Source organism: Vipera berus (genome assembly GCF_964194415.1).
Source record: "Vipera berus genome assembly, chromosome: 4".
Lineage (NCBI taxonomy): Eukaryota > Metazoa > Chordata > Lepidosauria > Squamata > Viperidae > Vipera > Vipera berus.
This window is the reverse complement of record NC_138206.1, coordinates 78,247,771-78,254,648: the sequence shown is the minus strand read 5'-3', so window position 1 is coordinate 78,254,648 and position 6,878 is coordinate 78,247,771. Positions and strand designations below refer to the sequence as shown.

The following is a 6,878-nucleotide window of genomic DNA, read 5'->3' as shown; positions in this document are numbered from 1 at the left end:
GAATCTGTTTGATCTTCCACTTGGTGCAGAGTTTGTCTCCCAGTTGATATCAGGGTAATTAAAGTCCCCCATTACTATCGTGATGTGCTTCTTACATACCTTAGTTAGCTGACTAGCAAAAAGTTCATCTATTTCCTCTGCTTGGTTGGGCAGCCTATAGTATACACCTATGGCAATGGTAATTTTAATGTACATGTGATATATTATTTAGTATGTAGTAGGAAATAGGTAGGAGGCAGTCAGAAAGAGTGTAATCTCATAGTACCTCAGCCAATAGGAAAAGAGGAGGGATGTGATGGCCAGGACAGGGTTATATAAAGAAGGGAATATTTTGGGTTGAAACTTTGAAGAGAACCAAGCTTTGATAGCTTCTCTCCCCACTTATTGCAATAAACAAAACAAAAGGCTTTCACTGTGTCTTGGCTGGTTATTGGTCAGATGACCTTGCCTCTGGTCATGAAGGAAAGTAGCCAGGAACACATAACACTGTGATTTAAATTAATAATTTAGTAAGTATAAATGGGAAAAATTACAACTATTTGTATACCCCTCGAGTTTCAGTTATATTTATCAACATTCAGTCAGGGAGGATGATGTATGTTTAGTGTTGATTGTATATATATATCTGTTATATACACTTTTTTTCTTTTTTACCCAGTGATGTTACTTTTCTTCCTGTCTTGTTTGTTTTTGTTGTTTTTATTTGTATTTTGTATTTTATCCTCTTTTGAAATCAATAAAAAATTAAAAATTGTGCTGTAGTTTGCCACTAGATGTTGTTGATGCCATTTTCCAGCTTTTTACATCCAAACTTATATTACTAGCTTTTTAAGTCTCTTTTTTACACTGTATAAAAAGGGGGTGACTTTTGACCCTTTTTAGGGTCCCCAGTGGGGCAAAATTGAATGTGGAAGATGGAGCCCTGTCTTCCTGTGCCCATCATGCTGCGATGTCAATTTATTAAAGCAAACTTGGCTGGAAGCCTAGACTCAGATAAGACTCTTGCTGTTTTCAGAAACTTTCACTTTTGAAGACTGCAGCTGGGAAAAGGGGGGAAAACCCCTCTTGGGCTGCTTATTTGTGTGGCAGAGACAATAAACTATTTTGAAACTGGCCTGCCTGGACTATGAATATAAATACTAACTGACTTTTAGAGCTGTGTCATGGAGTTATTTCCCTATAGAAGAAACATGCATTATTGATTGAGATGGTGGAATACTTTGGATTATAAACCTTTGATTGATGAAGAATTTTTAATTACTCTTTTCTCTCTGGACAGAAAGGATGTGTTTTTCATTGGACAGAAAATTTGAAAAATTCAAACTTTACTTATATCTGCTGAGGGGAGACTTAAGGATGGACTGATAGGCCAGCTGGATAATTTGGAGTTCAAATGACGATTGAAACTTTTAAAATCCCTAAATAGATCAGACTATAAAGACTACATACAAAAACAAAATGGATGTTCCATACTTAGCTTCAAATGGTAAAAACCATCCCTAACATCTGTCCTCAAAGTTCCCAGCAAGAAAATGTTGATGAATTTCAGAAAGAAATTCTTTCTATGTTAAAATCAATACAAGAGACAATTTCCTTAGCTCATCATGAGACTAAAAATAGCACAAAGGAGATAAAAGAACATTTTTTAAAATCTAAATCTACAAACTCAGAAAATGACTACAAAGAAGGAACTGGCAGCCCAGAAACTAGAAAAAAAACCAGAGGAACCAAATCCAAAGATGTATTGACTTGGAAAGTTAGTTGGCAAAGGAAGAAAGCTAGAGTAAGACTGAAGAAAATAGAGGTTTTGACCTATTAGATGGGATATTGTACTATTAATCAGATGTTTGAACATGGCTGAGAATAGATAATTGTTAAAAAGTATTATTATAACTAGAAAGATAGGATTTGTAAGTAGAATATAATATTTTGGTATGAGAAGAGAAATGTGAAAATGCTCAAGAGGGTTTGAATAAAGGAAGTTTTCAGTTATCCAAATATAACTTATTATGAGAAATTATAAGTGATAAAGACATTTTGAACACTGATGGGAAATTAAAATAAAAAAGTGGGAAAACAGGATATTAATTGAACAAATGGATATTAAGTGCAAATGCAATTAAGATATATTTTGGTTAGAAAAGGTATTTTAAAGTGACATTATTGATATTATTAGGAAAATGTAACAAAGATATTGATATTCAATTGTATATGTATTAACAACAATAAGAATTGTATTTGCCTAGTGTGGGAAAGTGTGTACTACCAGAAGAAGAGAAGAAGCCTTGGATGGTGTAATATTGGGCCTATATTGAAGAAGTTAATATGTACCACTGAATTACTAATGGACCCAGACAACACATTGTTTATTAAGTACTTATGATTGTAAAATTGATAAAATATTATTAAAAAAAATAAAAAATTGTAAACAAACTTTCAGCAAAAAGTGTTCTTGTTAAGGTGGATCTCTCAAAATCTGTGTTTATGTTGATTTTCCTGTGCATCTCTGAGATTGTTGAAAATTCAATTTCAAGATAATATGAGCTTTTTCTATACATATAAAACTTGTTGCCACAAAGATCCATGCATTGTTTAAAAAAGGAAATGCCTCCTCCATTCTTTTATGATTCACATTCATCTAAAGCAAAAGTTTGTTAGTTAGTGTTGGAAAAACTACTCTCTAAAATTCTACAGAACTAATCCCATAAATATCAACAATAGAGAAATAGATGAATCAATGCACTAATTCATTGTGAAGTAGCTTTTATTTGTTCCAAGTCTATATTCTTTGTCAAGAATATATGTTGGGTAAAAAGAATATAATACTTAATCTTTTCATTTAAGGGTAGCAATAACTTTTGCCTCTCCTCACAATTAGATAAAAGTAGTGCTTCTAAATACATGTGTAGACTTTAAGAATAATGTGGACATATTATTGTTCAATTCTGCACTTTAATGGGTAAAATAATGTACAACACGGTCCTTAGCTATTTTTCTTACCTTGTGACAAACTTGGAAAAACAATGAGAAAAGATAGTAGTATAAGTACATACAAACTTTTAGTGGAAATTATCAGTAGTTTTGATCAGTGATGTCATCAAAGTAAACAAAGCCACGTGCTGATTACGTCACCAGGCCATGCCCATAAACGGAAGTGACGTGCGCAGCCCTCCTCCCCGGATGTGATGTGCATAATCCACACCCCCACCCCTCGCGGTACAGGACTCACAAGGCCATAACCCTAGCCGGATATGACGTGTTGGCCTAACCCCATCAAAATAAGCATGGGAAACCCTAACAGATAAGGTGTGGTGTAAGGTCATAGCCCTATTTCCAGATGGTGCTTGCTGAGCCTAATCCCATCAACAAACATGTGGCAGTCAAGCTTCTGTGTACTTGATTACATTAACCCTAGACTAATTAAATGGACGTGCAAATCCAAAAGAAACACAGAGACCTGTGTTTTTGGGAAACAAAACCCTTCTTTTGGTGGGGGTGGTAATAAAAAAAAGCTTTTTATTTCTAATCATTCTAGCCTAATGATGCTTTTAATTTTTGTGGAGTTTTAAAAATCAATACCTCAAAAGCTGGGGGGGGGGGAGAAGGATCACCTCAAAGGCGGCCAAGGTTTGCATTTAAACCAGGCAATTTTAAAAACATTTTCCCTGAATGTAGGGGGAAAAACCACAGACCTTTTAAAGCCCACAGTTGGTTTTTTACCTTTGTGAAAATCTAAAGACATATATTTTGGCATTTGTAACCCCCCTCGAATCGATATGTACGCGTAACCATTTATAGCACAGATTTAATAAAATTTATTGTAACCTTACAGCAAAAGTGAAGCGTTTCTGACTGGTCAGAACAGATTGATGTTTTAGGTATGTGTGTTGTGGGCATGTCTGGACATGTCATTTCCTGTGATTCTGGACAGGCAAAAGGCTCAAGGACGTGTCATAGCATGCGCAGGAGGGTTGTACAGGCAGGTCTGAACAGCTAGCAAATTAATTCCAGCAGTCTTTTGAAGATGGCAAATATTGATGGAGATTTGTTTGATGTAAATTTGACCCCAAAACCTCCCAAGCGTAGACCTAGAATAAGAAAAGGACCTGAGCTATACGGCTTTGTGGAAGAAAACAAATTTATAAAGCCTTGTTGTTGCAGATTCTGCAAAACATCAAATAGTAAGTAAATATAAAAATTAAGAAAACAGTATTTTGATTAGTTGAAACAGCTAGACTAATTCTACCTTATTTCCTGTTTTAGAAACGGTGGAATCTCAAAATGTCAGCATGCCTCAGATTCTGAAAGCATGTATCATTAAAATATTACACCATTGTTTAATGGGATGTCTACAATCAGATGAAGACCATACGGATAGTACCAGTGAAACAGAGCTTATTAGCAGCTTATGCTTTAGACTTTCTATGCCTCATGTTCTCTGGGTCATCATCAGTATTTCTGACAAAGTGAATAACTTATATTTCACCAGGGAGCTCAAGAAATTTATACATCATATAGCGCTTATGCGTAATCCGCTGTCATTAATGTCAAAGATTGAAGCCAAATTGCCATTGTCTCTGAAGAGGATCATATGTCAGAATGTAACAGAAATTGATTAAAAGAAACTGTTAATGCTATGAAATTTATAATAAAAGGTGCTTTACAAATCACATGAAAGTTGTATTATATTTTTTTTTCTTGATATGAGGGTGGACTGGTCAAAAGGGGTGAAGAACTCAGCAGAATTAATTACAAGAAACTATTAACACTATGAAGTTTACATTTGCTGATCTCCTGTTTAATCCTATCATGTGCTAGACACAGATATATAATCTAATCATTGTTCATGTGATTCGGCTGGGGGGTTACCTGATTGGTGGGCGATGTGATTTTTGACATAGCTAGAGTGTACAAAAAGTAGGATTCATACTGACCCCAGACATGTTTGCCAGTTTCTGGCATATTCATACCTCTGGACCCCTGTGATCTGCCAAGAAGACCCTCTTTACAGAATGGATGCTACAAATGTAAGTAATTTTATTGCTAATTTTTGAAACATTGTTCCTCTTAGCTATAAAAAATGTGTTTATAATATTCATGGCCTGTTTGTTTTCTTTTACTAGATGGAATTAACTGATTCTGAATGTGTAAGGGGTGCAGATCTTGTAAGTAGTTTTATTGCTAAATTTTGAAACACTGCCCCTCTTAGATATAAAAAAGAATGTATTTATAATATTCATGGCCTGTTTGTTTTCTTCTACTAGATGGAATTAACTGATTCCGAATGTGTAAGGGGTGTGGATCTTGTAAGTAGTTTTATTGCTAAATTTTGAAACACTGTCCCTTTTAGATATAAAAAAAGAATGTGATTATAATATTCTTGGCATGTTTGTTTTCTTTTACTAGATGGAACTGACTGATTCTGAATGTCTGGGGTTTTATAATGGTATTTGTTTTTCATACCTTCAGATTCTTACAAACATTTCTGCAACATTTCTGACCGACCATTGGGTTTTTCTTTTCCTTCAGAATGGGAAGATGATCAACCATTTGTGAATCTCACTATACCCACAGAGCAAGAAGGACCCCAGCATGGCGTGACCCCTCAACCATGCACAAGCCACACAGCACAAGAGTTAGGAGGTATAACATCTAGCATTTTATCCAACTACAAAGCCATTAGTATTATTTTATAATCTAAAAAAGGGTGTGTTTGTATTACATTATTAGGAATGTAGGTGATAACATTTTGTTTGTTTGATTAACCAGGGCCGCCCTGCAAAAAAGCAAAAATGCATGGAGGCGAACTCCCCGCATCCCCAGCAGACAGTGATAGTAGTGAACCTACGCCTGTATCTCAACCAGAAGAGGAGATAAATCATTCTATGCCCCAGCTACAAAGCCCTAACTCTGCAAACTCTCAGAATATGAACAATGTTTATCTGGATTTGGTGCAAGAGTGGGAGCATCCTATCCGAAATTTCATGGCTGTGGAATACTATCAGTGATATAGATTTGTTAATGTTGACCAAATTCGGTCTTTTGTACATGCTATAGATGCTATTCATAATGCTATACAGAATCTTTTGAATAATGTTGCTAGAGACATAGGTGCAAATGATTTTGTTCAACTCCGGTCGGATGCAGATGGGTTAAATCATCCTCTCTTTTCTCTGAGGAGGAATATGGATGGTTTAAATGCTGATGATTTTCTGACCAGTATTGAAAATCTGCTTCAAAGTAAAGCAGAGTTATTGTGGGGGGGGGGGGAGATTTACAATTAGTGGTTACCATTGTGAGGAACAATGAGGGGGGAGGGCTTAGGAAGTTAAGCAATGTGCTGCTCACCAAAGTACTGGAGAAAAAAAGATGTCACCTAGTAGATTTCAATGTGGAAGGCGCATTTCTGTGTTTTGCTAGCTGCTTGCTCTGGCTCATTGGTGGGGGTGTTACTAATGAAGAAATTATTACCAGGGCCAGGGAACTTCACATCAGACTGGGTATTTCCACAGAAAACATGGTTAACTTTTCTCAGATACACCTCTTTGAAAAAGCTTTAGGGGTTACTATAAAGATCTTGTTTTATCTGCAGGACGGATGGAGGTTTTTTGTTACAGGCCTCCCACAGCAAGAAAAAAATAGTGTTTATATTGTTACACGACCATCATTTCTATGCCATGAAAAATATAAAAGGTTTCCTGGGCGAACGCTATTTCTGTAAATTTTGCCACACCCACTATCACCATAAATTTAGTCATGGTTGTCAATATATCTGCAGAGCATGTCTCAAGCAAGAATGCAAGCAGGTAGAGAGGGAAAAGATGCGCTGCTATAGGTGCAAAGTGGTTTGTCATTCTAAGATATGTCTTGAAACTCAT

At 35.8% G+C, this 6,878-nt stretch overlaps 1 long non-coding RNA gene across 1 annotated transcript; it reads left to right on the top strand.

The window, feature by feature from the left end:
* The first annotated feature begins 4,912 nt into the window (after nucleotides 1–4,912).
* Nucleotides 4,913–5,298, top strand: LOC308668013. The gene is made up of 3 exons (XR_014026441.1): nucleotides 4,913–5,027; nucleotides 5,124–5,165; nucleotides 5,265–5,298. It is a non-coding gene; the product is annotated as an uncharacterized lncRNA (long non-coding RNA).
* The last annotated feature ends 1,580 nt before the right edge of the window (nucleotides 5,299–6,878 follow it).